This window comes from Schistocerca americana, chromosome 1 (assembly GCF_021461395.2).
Source record: "Schistocerca americana isolate TAMUIC-IGC-003095 chromosome 1, iqSchAmer2.1, whole genome shotgun sequence".
Lineage (NCBI taxonomy): Eukaryota > Metazoa > Arthropoda > Insecta > Orthoptera > Acrididae > Schistocerca > Schistocerca americana.
This window is the reverse complement of record NC_060119.1, coordinates 154,131,507-154,149,906: the sequence shown is the minus strand read 5'-3', so window position 1 is coordinate 154,149,906 and position 18,400 is coordinate 154,131,507.

Here is an 18,400-nt window from a genome sequence, read left to right as displayed (position 1 = left end):
GAAACAACAGAATTTTCAATACAATCATCTTATAAAATACTACAGTTCTTTTCTTACTGCTTGCACTGTGGACACAAGTAGGTTACATGTTTCTTGCAAATATGTTTACTACATTTTCCACACACCATGTTTGTTTTATTGTCATTACTTGATGGACAGAACTTACAGCGTGCACGTTTTGTAGATTTTCTTGTTGTTACCGATTCTGACACACCACCCACATCATTCGGGTTTTGGATGCTTGTGACCATTCTCAAAGAATCTTCTGTTCTTGGGAAATGCGTTCTTGATGCAATATGTTCTTTTATCAGTGACTTTCCAAGTTCCTCCAAGAATATTCTCCTTCTAGTCAATTTGCTTGCATTCCAATTAGGGTCAACCGAAATCCACAAAACGTATGCATTATAAGCAGAAACATCAAGAATATTGTAGAAAACTATCATTGGCCACCTATTACTTTTTCGTTTGCATGTATATGTACCTAATAACTGATCAAGCGTGTCTACAGCACCTTTGGTTGAATTATAGTCCAAAATCATTTTTGGCTTCTTATCAGCCCTGTCACTGATTTCCGCATCATGGTGGAGAGTGCTCATAAGTACAACATTCTTGTGTCTCTTAGGAATATAATTAACCACAGTAGTGTCATTTGTGAAGTAAAATGAAGAGCTGTGTACCTCCTTGTTGGTCATTTTGTGTGGAAGCTCCGGCTTATTTTTCCGTATAGTTCCCAACATAGTCAATTTCCTTTTCAGAAGCAGCTGCCCCAAATTGTACGACGTAAAAAAGTTGTCACACGTGATATTCTGACCACGTAACTCAGAAGTGAGATCAGATACCACCCTCATTCCCTGATTTCTTTCTGGTGCCGCTCCACTCACCTTTCCTGTATAAATTTGGGCTTTCAGTACGTATGAAGTTTTGCTGTCACACATGGTCCATATTTTGATCCCATATTTTGCCGGTTTACTTGGGATATACTGCTTGAATGGACAGCGACCTCTAAATGCTACTAACTGCTCGTCAACAGTAACATTTTCTCCTGGATTATACAGTTTAGGAAGGACCTCTACCCACTTCTCCCAAATACTACGAATTGCGGCAAGTTTGTCAGTACGTCGTCTTTCCTCTCTAGTAGATTTCTTGTCAAATCGCAGGACACGTGATATCTTACAGAATGTTTCATGAGACATGGTTGCTCGAAATATGTTTCGCCCAGTATCTTTATCCCACAAACTTTTTGTAGACTCCCCATGAGATCGATATACACCCGCTAGGAGTAAGAGTCCTAAGTATGCATGGAAAACAGAACCATCAATATCTGTCCACTGTTCACCATAAACTCGCTGCCCTTCAATATTTGTCATCTCTATTATTTCATTTTGAAGCGCTGTGTGAAATACTGCTTCAAATGAACATTTTACATCAGATATTCTGCTGACTGCATACCTGGTAACTCCTGGGGTACTCTTGATGATGTTCGAAGCTGGTAGGCGACCATGTTGTGCTGGTGGATGCAACTGCCATTCTATATTCCCATTTTTAGAAAGAAAAGTCTCTACACTATTTTGTATGGGCTGTGGACTGTCGTAACTGTCATCGGAACACTCGCTTTCAGATGCATTGCTGATGTGATCTTCAAACTCAGAAAGTGATCCTTCATCTGGTGAGGCATTTACTATTTCTTCCAACTCACGATCATTCAATGGTCTCATCGCCATGGTGTCACAAGTCAAACTGGGCAGAAACAAAGCATTCCAATTATTGAGAACTGCCAATTATTATTTCCTGGGGAAAGCAACAAACAAGCCCATTGTTGTGAACGCATGGAGCTTTAGGTGATTGTTGAGAGTAAGTTGGAATGATGCAGTCACTATTCCCACACAACACAACAAAAATAATTTTCGCCATTTCCAGATTTTAGAAATAAATACGAGTTACACTAAACATATTTGTGTCGGGTCATTATGACCCGAACATTACATATGCAACTATTACAGTTGAAGCCCAAACTTCTTAAACTTTTTTAAAACCTTTTAAAACACATGCTGCTCATCCATTTTCAGACAAAGTCACAAAGTTTCATAAATATATATTGGTATTTACATAATGTAAAATAACGTTCATATTCGTTTCGGGTCATATAGACCCGAACAGAACAGCAGGGTTAAAACAATAGCATTCACTTTGTGGGTGGTGGTTTCCTGGGCAAGTAGGGCTTTTCCTAATATCAAAATCTGTTCCAATGCACAAGATGGCCACGTATCTAGGGGCAAGTATTCTGTTTGAATTGAAAAGCACTGCAGTCGAGAAAAACTTGTCAGTGCTATATTTAACAGCCACTGTGTTACGTCACTACTCTGCTGCACACCAATATATCAATGAGTGAAATAAGACTTAGAAGAAGCCTCATCAAAAAGCCGTATCATCTAAAAAACGTTTTGAAGCAGAAGTTATTGGAAATCAACAGAAGTTTCCGTCTTCAAGATACAGAAAATTGTTAACACACTTCATAAACCCAGTTCATTTGCAAGCACCACGTGTTGCCTGAGAGATGCCCGTCAATTTCAAGGGATAAGACAGTGCACGACTGATGAAGTACGGCTTAACTGTCCTCACCATAAATCTCTGTGGCTGAAGGATTAACAGTGCCATCCAAATATCTATAAGATATTACACAGCATTTAAATATGTAGAAGTCGTAATGCTTACAAGTGCTGAATAAAAAAATACTCAACGTAATGTATCATAACAACGAACACAGTAGAGAATGTCAGAAACTACTTGTTGCAATCCCCAGCGCACTTCCTTCATTTTATTCTAAAATCGATCTCTAGATTGAAACACCGATCAGGGAATAACATGTGTTCGTGGGTACGCGCAAAAAACTCTCTTTCCCCTATGGGAAGATTGCTACGCTAGAACATTACAGCGATGCGCAGGAAAATCTGTTGAAGATGGAAGACATAGGAACTAGCAGAAATAAAATTTATACTTGCACGTAAACAGGCGTAAGTATCCTTTACTGTTTCATAACGCGATTGGTGAAGAATATCAAAATGTAGAGTAGTGTACGTCAGGAAGAACCCGAAGTGGGGTGACCACCTGAAACTATGAGTAGAAAAGCTGCCACCTGACTGAGAGTCACTGGAAGAATCCTAAGGATATTTGATTTTACCCCTCTAAAGAAGTAGACCACAAAAACCTCTTGCCACAAATTCTTGATCAATCACCTTCATTGAGGAATTCTCACAGCATAGAGTTAATAAAGAAACGAATGGGAATCAATTGAAGGGCAGAAGATTTCATCGCTGCTTCGATCAGACTTTACGAACACGTAACGCGTTGTGCATTTAAGACGGATTTACTATAAATTTCTGTGAGTGCACGTTCCAAGAATAGCTAGGTAACATGCAGTATATCTTCCTCGCACATATATTTTACACAGTGATGTTTTTGTCTTGTTCCTCTCTTCAACCCTTTGACTGAAAGCGCAAAACGTCAAATTTCCCTGAATTAATCGTTTCAGCCGCGAATATGGGTGTGTTCTGACATCAGACTTCTGCCCTTGCACAACCTCGTCCTGGACTTTCTTCTGCTTTCCCTTCTATTGCCGAAATGCACCAGCTTGAGCGTCATAATAGATGTCTCTCTCCATTTATTACCAATAAAGTGGTACCTCTTCTGCATTACTCAAATACTTCTTCATTCGTTTACCTATCTGACTAGGTTACCAAGATGGACAAATCACATATACGAGAGCTTCTTCATAGGCATGTAGAATGTTACTCCCAGGCGGATGGAATAAGATACATGGACACGAGAGTGAAACTTCCTGGCAGCTTAAAACTGTATACCGGACAGAGACTTCACAGAAGCTCTCCTGAGAACCTTCCAGAGCCTAGTTCTGCAAGGAAGTTTGGAAAGTGGAGGGCGAGGTACTGGCAGAAGTAAAGCTGTGAGGACGGGGCGTGAGTCATGCTTGGGTAGCTCAGATGGTTGAGCACTTGCCCGCGAAAGGAAAAGGTCCCATGTTCTAGTCTCGGTCCGGCATACAGTTTTAATCTGCCAGGAAATTTCATGTCAGTGCACACTCCGCTGCAGAGTGAAAATCACATTCTGGACACGAGAGTGATATCCAAAGTACCCTCCGCCACACAGCATCAAAAACCCTGGCAAATGTGGAGCTGCATGTAGGATATATTCCCCTTGCCCAGTCTAGATAAAGGATCCACTATAAAGCCATCAAAAACCCGTGTTTGCCTTGGGGGTCGTATTTGTGTTTTTCACGGGGTTCTTACCTGCATCACCAAGGAAAAGGACGAACTGCCACCCTATTCCACCAGTGCGGCGATCCTCAAGATGACAAGAGTATTTATGACCATACTGAAGGCGCATCATGATCAAGAATGTACATTCTTATTCATGCACGAGACTTCCCACTGCCTACAAGAATGGTTCATTTCTTTAATTACTTTCAGTGCTGTTGTTTACAAAACACGTGAGCAACAGTGTAACGGACACTAGATTTATTTGACATACAAACAAAAAACAAAAAACAAAAAAAAGGGGACACAAAAAATGGTTCAAATGGCTTTGAGCACCATGCAACTTAACTGCTGAAGTCATCAGTCGCCTAGAACTTAGAACCAATTAAACCGACCTAACCTAAGGACATCACACACATCCATGCCCGAGGCAGGATACGAACCTGCGACCGTAGCGATCACGCGGTTCCAGACTGAAGCTCCTAGAACCGCACCGCCACACCGGCCGGGAAAGAGGACACAGTGTGCACATTTAGCTATAAGCACAGACTGTGGCAGTTTCCAGTACCAGATAATTATTCGAATTATTGGTAAACTACTATAAATTTGGGAGGCATTTATCATCAGCAATAATTCCTGTCCTAAGAACGAGATTAACATTTTCATGTCTGCGTATTTACGTTAGTTTAGAACTTTAGAATCAATAATATCAACTTGTAAGTGGATGGGAAGTATAAAAATTCGAAAAATATGTATGTCATAGACTTAACGTCGCACTTACAAAATGGAGAAGAGCTTTACAGAAGAAACTGCTCACCCAGTAGAGTATAGAAGCGAAGTCAGTTTAAAACTACAGTAAGTCTTTCTCTTTACTACGTAATATCTAATAATACACTAATGAGTGCTTGTAATTTATGCAGACACATTGTGGCAAGTGAGTCCCATTTTACACCACAATGTTTAATTCTCTAAAACCGATACACATATACTAAGCATCAGGTAAACAAGTAACACGATTCAACGAATTGAGGTTCTCACTTACCGTGGATTCTGGTTGCAGCATGGTGTCTTCTCGTGAATTTTCGTCAGTGAGAGCACACAGATAACCTGAAAATTGTAACAGAATTATTAGATACCTAACAACACTCATCAGTGGATTTGCAAAATGCATGCACAGATATTATTCAAGATAAATTAAACATTGGCGTTTCCTTAAGAAGACGACTGACCTATTTCAGTTCCGTTCATACTAAGTACTGTGTGGTAGCTGTAGCTTTCAAAACAGGTGGAAAACATAGGATAATATACGAGATATGTGGACAACTTACCAGTAGTAACAACATTGGACACTGTACATGGTGTAGCACTTGGTCATTTCTACATACAGTATACGCCTGCTCACTGTGACCGAACCACACTTCTGTAGTCCGTAGTGTTATGTAACATACATTTAACGCTGCGCTTATGGTTTGTAATAACCATTTACACTGAAACATCCTGAAAAGGTGTATCCCTGTGGCAGGGATTTCGGAGTTACTATAATGTAATTTTTGACACCTCCAGTAGACGATTATTTAACAAGGATTTAGCACGATAAAGCTTATTCGTAAGTGTTATTGCGTACGCAAACACAAACACGATAATGTGCGAGTGGGCGCTGAATTCAGATATGTGGAGCGTGGGAATCTATGTTGCTTTATTGCCGAAAATCGTTTCAAACAAATAACGAGATAGTGCCTAATAATTGACCACTGCTGTTTACTTTCTCCACCCTTTTTTTCTCTGCTGAAATTCTACTCCATCTCTAATTCTTCACTAATTTTCAAGATCCTTCAATTGCATAGCTCCACATATTGTCAGTGCACCTGAGCTTCTATGTGTGACAGATTATGAGAACGATTGTAACATTGACAGTTCGCTACATATTTAACAGTATATTACGATGTAATAAGTGTCGTGTTCATCGGAATCGGATCTTGTGGGGCTCTCACAGTCAAAAGGCTGAATTTTGACGACGACATGTACTCATGCCAGACAGTGTTGTATTCTAACAATGTAACTTTTGCAGTGTTACTTGATAATGGCCATTAGGCCGAAATTGCAATCGTAATAATAAATATTTTTTACAGTCAACGGCGACTATAATGTCTTTTAAGAAATATTATAGGACTGTGAATACTAAGCATGAGAAGTTAATCTAAAGGTCAATAAAATTAAAACATTCTCGAAAGTCTTGAAAATTCCGGGACTGGTATCGTCGTTCGATTACCGGGATGGATGAACTATCTGCATACATAATTGAGTCTATATGAAATCCTCACACAACCAGTCTTACTCGCACTTCGCCATTTTTTTTATTGGTCAAGTGTTTGAGTGGAACGAAAATAAGGCTCGCTAGAATATGCATAATGGATTTTTGTCCGAATTTTAATAGAGAAATCAAGAGTGGGAAATGGACAATTGGTGTATCAAATTTGCTAGCATGAGTTCTAGATCTGCAAACAAAGACTAGCTATGTAAATGATGTGTCAAAAAACATCAAATCACGGCATAACTTTTTTTTCTTTTTTCTTGCTTTGTACACTCTTAAAAATAATGGAAGACCGATCGATATTTACATATTCTTTATTTTATGACTACCGAACAAAACTTGGAACGAAATGATACCAAACTGTTAAATCTTTTGTGAAATGATTCTTGTAAACGTAAGACGTGCCTTTGAGTGATGTAAGATATCATGTACAGCAAATGAGGTGCCGACTGAAAATCGGTTAATGTCAGTGTTTAAATTAGAATGTTAGAATTTATAGAGTACTCACCCATTAACGTATCATTATGTCAAGTGCTGTTTTTATCATAATATATTTGACAGGTTCGTTAAAAAAAAAAAAAACAGCAAATTTAACAAGTACTTAATTTCTAAAGGATTAGGTGCCGAAACGCACGTCTTCAACGAAACAAACCTCGCCCCCCACCCAGGCCATAAACGCCAAAAGTTACGAATTTGGATTTACAATGAACAGTCGCAAACAAAAGACGTTATTTACCCATCACAGCTTCGGAACGGAGCTCATATTGTTTCAGTTATACTGGAGATCTCTGAGGTTGCTTGCAGGCGTAACCAAAAGACAGTCGACACTAAGGATACCGATATGTAAATTATAAGTACTTTGCGATGTAATACAAGCGTACTATTTTAAACATCCAGTGCCGTCTTGTTCCAGTTTCAGTTATACTGGAGATCTCTGAGGTTGATTGCAGGCGTAACCAAAAGACAGTCGACACTAAGGATACCGATATGTAAATTATAAGTACTTTGCGATGTAATACAAGCGTACTATTTTAAACATCCAGTGCCGTCTTGTTCCAGAGAATTAAAGGAAAATCCTGGGAGGTGTCTAAACACCATTCAGGGCGAAATTAATCACTAGATCGTACCAAGCAAAACTTGAGAGCAGCAAAAGTACTGCCTGGAAGTGCAATTAAATTACATGTCCCCTCCAACTTTTCTGTTCCCTTCGAGCACCGTTGCATCTCACTCAAGTCCGCTGCCTACAGTGAAGTAACGTACTTGTTTGAACAACTATCCACCGACCTTTGAAATTCTACAGTACCGCAGTGAAGTTAAGAACAGGAGCTGCGCTGCTGAATATGAGACAGCTGTGTAGGCGGCAGTTTTGTGAACCAGGCGCTATGTTCTGAGACTGACTTGTAGATGTACGTAATGTAATGATGAGTCAGTCATAGAATGGTTCTGAAACCAAGACACAACGTGAACGTCAAAATAATCTTTTTACAAGTCTCGGAATAGGCAAAAAGAAATACTTATCCAGAATACCGTAAATGAACGCGTGAGACAAACAGAGCATTTGTGCACGTGTTCGTAAATACTGGAAGCGTACACACGTTCTCATTATCAGATTCCCCTATCAGCAAGACACACACTAACTACTCTTCCGCACTAAACAGGTGGAGCAAAGTACAAACAGTATTGACCGCAATGCAAAAAGTGTTCCATTATCCAAAAATAGACAGGAACCGTAACAATTACGGGGTCCGTTTTGCAGCGAGAATTTAGCAAAATTGATGTAAATGCGAATGAAGCTTTTATAAGTTTTATGATCACACTTTAAATAACATTACGAAAACAAACAATAGAGAAAGAGAAATTGTTCCAAAGGTTGCCAATGCTCACATCGCTACATTGAGAATAATTTCTCGTTTTTGCTTTCTGAAACTATACCGCATTCGTTAAACTAATGGCATGCATTACGCTATTTCGAGCATCACATCTAATGCAATGCTACTGATATGTTAAACTTTATTATCAGCAGTATGTTCAAAGGTAGCAAAAGAGAAGAAGGGAAGACTGTTTATATTGCACACACAGACTACAGAATACAGAAGTACACTTAAATATTCCATTTTGATACTGCTTTCTGTCAATGAGTTACAAGATGGCCAACATTAACGCCAGCAAAGGATGCAACGAATCTGCGTATTAGGTACCTGGCGGTTTGAAGAAACAATAAGTACTGTTCCAGACTAAACGGATGGGACAACACACAAATGATCCCGTTCAAAATGTGTGCCACATGTTAGCAATAGATAGAAACTTTAACATTTGTGCAGTTCGTTTTTCAGTCTAAAGGCAGTAAAAGTAGTGTAAATGTGAAGTAATCTATTACATGGTTTGTGGCGAAACTGTCAATACTATTACGAAGAAGAACGTAAGGACAAAAAGAAATGGTAGGAGAAGCGACGTCAAATTAATTGCAAGATTGTTGCTAACATCTAAATCACATAGACAATTTGATTTTTGTTACTGACGTAACGAACCGAATGCGAAATCTACGCTCTACATTTCTCATTGGGCACCAAAGTGTACGGAATACCAGACAGCGCGCTGCTCACTTACTTCGAAAACCATGATGTCGGAGCTCGGAGCAGGTGTCGCCTGTCCTTCTGCCGACGAACCCTCCTTCGATAACTCGTCCTCCGATTCTCCGTGCGGAGTAGGCTGCGGTTTCATCTCCAACGTGGCTTTCACAGCAGAAGGAACGATACTAAGTGACGCTCCGTCAACCGAACACTGGTTCACTCCGTGTCACCTCAGTAACTGGACCACTGTCTACAGGCTCAGCCGCTGTAGCTGTGACTTGTAATGGTACTGGAAGGGGAGGGGTTGGTGTCAGCCGTGGAGGGGATGGAACGCGCGAGATAACGAGGAATTGTTTGTGAATCCAGCAGCTCGTAATGCCACGTCATCACGTGAGGCGCCTCCCCGCCCTCCCGGTACCTGGACCCGAAGAATGACCGAAGGTCAGGGACATTACGTCGCCGACGACGAGGACAATACAGACACAACACATGCGCGGATACTCTTGGGACAGGTAATCTTTTCCATGCGTGTGCAGTATTTAGATTCAGCAAAAGTTCAGAAAATCTAGATGTTGATGACCGGATGGGGAATTTTAGTGAAGCTCTTTAGTACTTGAGACGATGTCACGTTGCTCGGTAGTGTCTCCAGCCGATCACCAGTGCATGCCCTTCCTTGAAAGTAGCACAGGAAGTAGATGTGTGAGAAGGAGAAGTTCCACGGCACAACTAGTATTTTTTCAGAGCATTACTTCCTCATTTTAAATGAACAAAAAACATTTGTAATCCAGCAAGAACCGTACTTGAACATTATTTTAACTTATCTTAATGTGCAGTTACAAAAACTTTAGGCTAACATTAAGCATGAGATGAAATGTTTTACTATATTGTTTAAAGTATTTTACTTATTAGGATTGTATTCAAAATGAGCATTTACACTTTTAACTAAACATATTCTAAAGTACAGTGTATAAGTTACTTCTACAACTACAAATGATTTTTCTCATAGGAAATAAACCTACAATTCTTCCATGTAGATGTGCATAACAAACATATTTAGTAACTACATAACGCAACTTATTTTCCGTACTAATTAAGATCGCAGTAATGTGCGCACCGTATTCCACCATTGAGTGGAAAACTTCAAGTCTTACTAAAAGTTAGGTGTAAGATATCTGCTTCCATACGCATTATCTTTAAAATAATGTGATCGTCATTCCGTTTTTGAGCACTAAATGTTCCTGATTCCTCAATCTGGCAATTTACATGTTAATGAAGTTAGAATATTCGTTAAGCTTGGATGTTACATTCTTGTTACATAATGGAATTACTTTTGCCTCCTGGGGCACTATGCGTCGGGACGAAGGCAAGGGAAACGAAACGAACGAAGAAGTAATGTCCTCATGACTCACTCTCCCTTGAGCAATTTTACTGTTTTCTTTACGTATGCATTCACTGCTTTGCTAAACAAGTCTTGGGGAATACTGGGATACATAATATGTACGTTGCCTGCCAGTGTCGGAGAGTACGTAACTTCCCCGTGACAGGTAGAATGGCCTCCAGAGAGGGCATTAATTTTGTCCGTATGTAGTGTTGTTACCAGGCCTGGTAAGGTACAGAAGGGGCGCGAACAACATCAGATGTTGAGTGATCACTGTGCAGGAGACAGAGAGGCCGCATACTAGTATCAGGTGGCGTTGCTGAAGCCTCACGTAGTTTGAAAGGAGCCTCACTGTGGCGGCTGGTCGAATCGTGCACTATCCAGATTTTTTGTCTATTCGGTTGTGGTAAAGGCACGACTTTAGACTACATGGGCACCTGAAGATAGGCATGCCCGTCCTCGAGCTTCAGATTGACCACGTCGGACCACCACAAGTGAAGATCGCCAAACACGTCGTAACCCATTTGCATCTCCGTATGCCATCCAAGATGAAGTGACAGATACCCTGCCACCAACTGTGTCATAGCGCACCATTGGTCGGAGACTAGCAGGAGCCGGATTAAGGAATTAGCGTCGCAGGCGTAGGTTACTGTTAACAACAGGTACAGCCGTGTTTAGAGTACTACCGTGACGCCGAGAAGCGTCGCACTGTGTTCAGCGATGAATAGTGGTACGTCTCTCCGGTGGATGACCACCGTCAGTGAGCACGACGGCGGCCATGGGAGAGCTCCCGTTCTTCCTGTGTTTCGTAGAGGCATAGCGGTGTTGCTGCTGCCGCCGTGGTGGGGGGAGGGGGGGGGAGCATTCGGGTGTGGCCTCGGATCACAACTGGTGATATCAGAGAGAATTCTACCGACAGAAAGGTGTGTCACGGACATCCTGCGTCCTCAAGTGTTGCCTCTCATGTGACAATATCGCAGTGCTACTTTTCTACTGGACAATGCTCCCCAACACATGGAACCAGTCCCTGTGAACTGCCTGCTTCTTGTTAAAGTAGCCCATAAGAGCTACTGCCGATAAAAAATGTGCGGGGCCAGCTCGGACGTCAACTCAATATCATTACCAGAATTGCAGATATCAAGGGCCAGTAGCAAAAGTCGTGTCCCAGCTTTCCGCAGGAGTTTGCCTTAGGAGAGGATACTACAGCTTTATGACATCCTTCCCAACTGACTCAGTACGTGAATCCAGATCAGAGACGACGCAACTTTATACTGGTAAGTGGTCTCATTCTACCAAGTTCGTTTTTCCAATCACTGAAATAACATCAGATACCCTGTCAACCCGTGAAGTGCTTTATTTTTCTTGTCAGACAGAGTCATTTGCGCATACAGTTTTTTCCCTGTTCATTCATCAGTAAGTTGGAAAGCTGCAGGTAACCTTATCGACTGCAGAACATGCGAATGAATGTCGTAGACACAAATTGCCATTAGTGGGGCTCCTCACTGTTATTTGACGATCCGTAATGGAAGGCCTCTTCGAACTCAGACTTCACAGTTACGTTTAACTGACAGGTTTGAAAGGAACGCAGTTGTATTGTTCATTCCAGCAACTGTCGACATTCTGCAGTCAGCTAAGTCTTCCGTCATGTCTTCGGAAACGTTTCTTGTACATGTGTTAAATATCGTTACTTTATTTAGCAAAGAGACTACATTAAATTCCGCTTACAACAGAACTTCCTATGGTAGATGACGTTACGTGGGTCATAGAATAAGTAAACATTGATTAGGCGAAATGCTGGTTTAGTTTCGGGCTGGAGATGCAAATGGGAACAATGACGCAGTGCTTTGGCATTTAATAAATCTGAAATATTGTTTGGGATGATACAAGTCTGAGCTCAGAGGCAAAAAAAACGAACAGATTTCGTTGAACAAGGAAATACAGTGTCTAATCAAAAGCATGCGGACACTCCTACGTAATACGAAATTCAGCACCTGATGTCATCAGAGCCGGACCTGCGACTATAAAAGGAGACACGGAGTATTGTGTTGGTAGTGGAGAGGCAGTAACAACAGATGGATCGTTTGGGAGAGGCCAATGACTTCGAACGTGGAATAGTAGTTGACTACATCTACATCTACATCTACATTGATACTCCGCAAGCCACCCAACGGTGTGTGGTGGAGGGCACTTTACGTGCCACTGTCATTACCTCCCTTTCCTGTTCCAGTCGCGTATGGTTCGCGGGAAGTACGACTGTCTGAAAGCCTCCGTGCGCGCTCTAATCTCTCTAATTTTACATTCGTGATCTCCTCGGGAGGTATAAGTAGGGGGAAGCAATATATTCGATACCTCATCCAGAAACGCACCCTCTCGAAACCTGGCGAGCAAGCTACACCGCGATGCAGAGCGCCTCTCTTGCAGAGTCTGCCACTTGAGTTTATTAAACATCTCCGTAACGCTATCACGGTTACCAAATAACCCGGTAACGAAACGCGCCGCTCTTCTTTGGATCTTCTCAATCTCTTCCGTCAACCCGACCTGGTACGGATCCCACACTGATGAGCAATACTCAAGTATAGGTCGAACGAGTGTTTTGTAAGCCACCTCCTTTGTTGATGGACTACATTTTCTAAGCACTCTCCCAATGAATCTCAACCTGGTACCCGCCTTACCAACAATTAATTTTATATGATCATTCCACTTCAAATCGTTCCGCACGCATACTCCCAGATATTTTACAGAAGTAACTGCTACCAGTGTTTGTTCCGCTATCATATAGTCATACAATAAAGGATCCTTCTTTCTATGTATTCGCAATACATTACATTTGTCTATGTTAAGGGTCAGTTGCCACTCCCTGCACCAAGTGCCTATCCGCTGCAGATCTTCCTGCATTTCGCTACAATTTTCTAATGCTGCAACTTCTCTGTATACTACAGCATCATCCGCGAAAAGCCGCATGGAACTTCCGACACTATCTACTAAGTCATTTATATATATTGTGAAAAGCAATGGTCCCATAACACTCCCCTGTGGCACGCCAGAGGTTACTTTAACGTCTGTAGACGTCTCTCCATTGATAACAACATGCTGTGTTCTGTTTGGTAAAAACTCTTCAATCCAGCCACACAGCTGGTCTGATATTCCGTAGGCTCTTACTTTGTTTATCAGGCGACAGTGCGGAACTGTATCGAACGCCTTCCGGAAGTCAAGAAATATAGCATCTACCTGGGAGCCTGTATCTAATATTTTCTGGGTCTCATGAACAAATAAGGCGAGTTGGGTCTCACACGATCGCTGTTTCCGGAATCCATGTTGATTCCTACATAGTAGATTCTGGGTTTCCAGAAATGACATGATACGCGAGCAAAAAACATGTTCTAAAATTCTACAAGAGATCGACGTAAGAGATATAGGTCTATAGTTTTGCGCATCTGCTCGACGACCCTTCTTGAAGACTGGGACTATCTGTGCTCTTTTCCAATCATTTGGAACCCTCCGTTCCTCTAGAGACTTGCGGTACACGGCTGTTAGAAGGGGGGCAAGTTCTTTCGCGTACTCTGTGTAGAATCGAATTGGTATCCCGTCAGGTCCAGTGGACTTTCCTCTATTGAGTGATTCCAGTTGCTTTTCTATTCCTTGGACACTTATTTCGATGTCAGCCATTTTTTCGTTTGTGCGAGGATTTAGAGAAGGAACTGCAGTGCGGTCTTCCTCTGTGAAACAGCTTTGGAAAAAGGTGTTTAGTATTTCAGCTTTACGCGTGTCATCCTCTGTTTCAATGCCATCATCATTCCGTAGTGTCTGCATATGCTGTTTCGAGCCACTTACTGATTTAACGTAAGACCAGAACTTCCTAGGATTTTCTGTCAAGTCGGTACATAGAATTTTACTTTCGAATTCAATGAACGCTTCACGCATAGCCCTCCTTACGCTAACTTTGACATCGTTTAGCTTCTGTTTGTCTGAGAGGTTTTGGCTGCGTTTAAACTTGGAGTGGAGCTCTCTTTGCTTTTGCAGTAGTTTCCTAACTTTGTTGTTGTACCACGGTGGGTTTTTCCCGTCCCTCACAGTTTTACTTGGCACGTACCTGTCTAAAACGCATTTTACGATTGCCTTGAACTTTTTCCATAAACACTCAACATTGTCAGTGTCGGAACAGAAATTTTCGTTTTGATTTGTTAGGTAGTCTGAAATCTGCCTTCTATTACCCTTGCTAAACAGATAAAGCTTCCTCCCTTTTTTTATATTCCTATTAACTTCCATATTCAGGGATGCTGCAACGGCCTTATGATCACTGATTCCCTGTTCTGTACATACAGAGTCGAAAAGTTCGGGTCTGTTTGTTATCAGTAGGTCCAAGATGTTATCTCCACGAGTCGGTTCTCTGTTTAATTGCTCGAGGTAATTTTCGGATAGTGCACTCAGTATAATGTCACTCGATGCTCTGTCCCTACCACCCGTCCTAAACATCTGAGTGTCCCAGTCTATATCTGGTAAATTGAAATCTCCACCTAAGACTATAACATGCTGAGAAAATTTATGTGAAATGTATTCCAAATTTTCTCTCATTTGTTCTGCCACTAATGCTGCTGAGTCGGGAGGTCGGTAAAAGGAGCCAATTATTAACCTAGTTCGGTTGTTTAGTGTAACCTCCACCCATAATAATTCACAGGAACTATCCACTTCTACTTCACTACAGGATAAACTACTACTAACAGCGACGAACACTCCACCACCGGTTGCATGCAATCTATCCTTTCTAAACACCGTCTGTACCTTTGTAAAAATTTCGGCAGAATCGGTGACTGTCACCTGACTAACAAATCCACCAAAGACATTTAAAATTTTGTAAAACTGCCCAAGTCGATTGTTGGCGAAGTGACTGTGTAGTAGTAACAAAAGGAACAATCACAGCAAAACCAAGACCAGTCAGCCGGAGTGGCCGAACGGTTCTAGGCGCTACAGTCTGGAACCATGCGACTGCTACAGTCGCAGGTTCGAATCCAGCCTCTGGCATGGATGTACGTAATGTCTTTAGGTTATTAGGTTTAAATAGTTCTAAGTTCTACGGGACTGATGACCACAGAAGTTAAGTCCCATAGTGCTCAGAGCCATTTTTGAACCTAGATCACCTAGACCTCGTAAACTGACGGCCAGGGACCATCGACCACTGCGGAGGGTAGTTGTAAAACATTAGCGGAAAGAATCACTCCCGCCTTTGAAAATGCTACCAGCAGTCCACCTGCCACATTGTGTGCGGGAAATGAGCCAGAACGGACTACAGCGGTCGAGCAGCTCCACATAAACACGTATTTGTTTAGTCAGTGCTAGGCGACACTTGAGATGATGTAAAGAACTATGTCACTGGTCAGTGGCCCGCAGGGGCTCACCATTCATTTGCTGGGTACAGGCTTGGCGACCCCGGGGTTCCTGAGCTGGGGACTGGTAAGCGCCGCCAGTCCCCTGTCACCGTAAGCTCTGGGCATACTTCAGCGACCACCGTGCGGCGCGGCGGTGGAACGTTGTGTGTCTCAGGGAATGGGGATCTTGGCTTCACCGCCCGGATCGCGAGGATGGAATAAACCTCTATAAACAACCCCTCAATCTCAAGGTGTGCTGCACGCTGATGAGATGCATGGCTGTTGAGGTGGAACAGTCGTTAGCGGGCAACCTCTGGGGAACCTGCCGCACCTCAGTTGTATAAGGCTTACCTAGGCACGCGGGGCTCTGTCTACGTGGGCTTCTAGTTCCCTAGCTGCTCATGGGACCGAGATGGAACCCTCGAACCTTTCTTCTCCTCCTCCCAGCGGAAAGGGTGGGCCGCTGGTAGGTTCTAACACCCAATCTAACAAGAGGGCTCGTGTAGCCTGTCCTCCTGACTCAGATAGTAGTAACAGAACGCCTGCTGCTTCGCAGAATGTGTTTCTCATAATTAAAAGAAAAGATGGAGTTTTGAAAAAGTTTCACCATTTTATATACAGAAGGGCTTAGAACGTATTGCTGGCACGTTAAAGTCTGTAAAGCGCTTGCGAAATGGCACCTTGCTGGTTGAAACATCTAGCTTCCAGCAAGTCCAGAACCTTCAGAAGGCACAATTTCTTGGGGAGTTTGCGATAGAGACTGAATTTCACAACACCTTGAACTACAGCAAGGGTGTTGTGACTTGCAGAGATCTCGTTGACATTCCCCAAGACGAACTGAATGGTCCCGGGAAGGAATTGTCGACGTTCAACACGTTATGAAACGGGTGGATGGTGCCCTCATGAAATCTGCCTCATTTATCCTTACGTGTAACGGCACCAAATTTCCAGAGCAAGTGAAGGCAGGTTTCCTATGTCTCGGTGTACGCCTTTATTACCTTAACCCCATGCGGTGTTTTAAATGCCAACACTTTGGCCACACTACTCTCGGCTGTAAAGGGGAAGCCACTTGCGGGAAATGTGGTAAAGCCGCCCATGGGGGAGTTGGTTGCTCCTCTCCTCCCAAGTGTGTCAACTAATGCAGAGTTTTCCTTGAGGAACGGAAGATCCAGGAACTTAAAGGCACTAAACGCATCCTGTATGGTGAGGCAAAGAAAATCTACAAGTCCATGCAGCCGCCCACGTTCGCTGCCTCCTTTTCTTCCGTTCTGAAACAGCCAGTCTTGAAAACCGATGCCGCTGCACAAACGGAGGTTGCTACTGTCAGCACTAGCACCTGCGTTTGTCAATGTACATGTGGTGCTGCCGTTCCTGTGAAGCCTGCTGCTCCCCCCCCCCCCCCCCCCACTTCCCGGCCTTCTGACCAGGCCGTGGTAGCTGACATCATGGAACTTCCTGCCCCTTCCCGGGTCCAGTCTTGTGCACTGCCCAGCGCTTCTACACCCCCTACTACTTCTGAGTTTTTGGCTCCAATGCCACCTCAGGCCAGAAAATCTAAACCAAAGCCAAAGGTAATGACTCGCCCACTGAAGGAAACTGAAGTCATACAGTCTGCTGATGTTGATGTCATTCTCTCTGACGTCTCTCTCGACTCCTCTTCAGAGGCGATGGAGGTTGATGTCAGATTTGGGCAATCATCTCGCCCCAAAACTGACCCTCCACCTGTTGTGAGCTCTCCTCCTCGACAGAAAGTGAGAATGAAGGTACTCCCACCCTGATAGATGGCTCCCATTATACAATGGAACATGAATGGATTCCGGGCACATGTGGAGGAACTTAACCTCCTAGCACGGCAATGTCCCCTGTGCTTGTGTCTACAGGAAACGCATTTCAAACCTTCTGATGCTCCTGTACTAAGGGGCTATACGTTATATCGCAAAGATGACCAGACTGGAGATAGGGTCAAAGGTGGAGTCGCCGTGTTTGTCAATAATGACCACCACTCCTCTGCTCTCCCCCTGGATGCTGACCTGCAAGCAGTTGCAGTTGAAATTCATTTACGTCGGAGGCTTACCGTATGCTCCCCTTATTTACCCCCTATGGATGCAGTGAACTTAGAGGCTCTCACAGATCTTATCGACCAACTCCCCCATCCATTTCTCCTCCTGGGAGACTTCAATGCCCATCATGTCCTGTGGGGCTCCACTTCTCTTTGCGATCTAGGTCGAATTTTGGAGAGCCTCCTAACATCTCAAGTGTTGTGCATCCCCAACACAGGTACTCTGACTCATTTCACTACTGCTACTGGGTCATTCTCAGCCATTGACCTATCTTTCTGCTCTCCAACCCTCACCAACTCTGTTCACTGGGAGGTCATTGACGACCTTCATTCCAGCGATCACTTCCCCATCCGCATTCATCTCCTGGATGGTGTATTGCTGGAGCAGAGGCCGCCATCGTGGATGACCGGCAGAGCAAACTGGCCACTGTTCAATCGGTTGGCTGTCTTT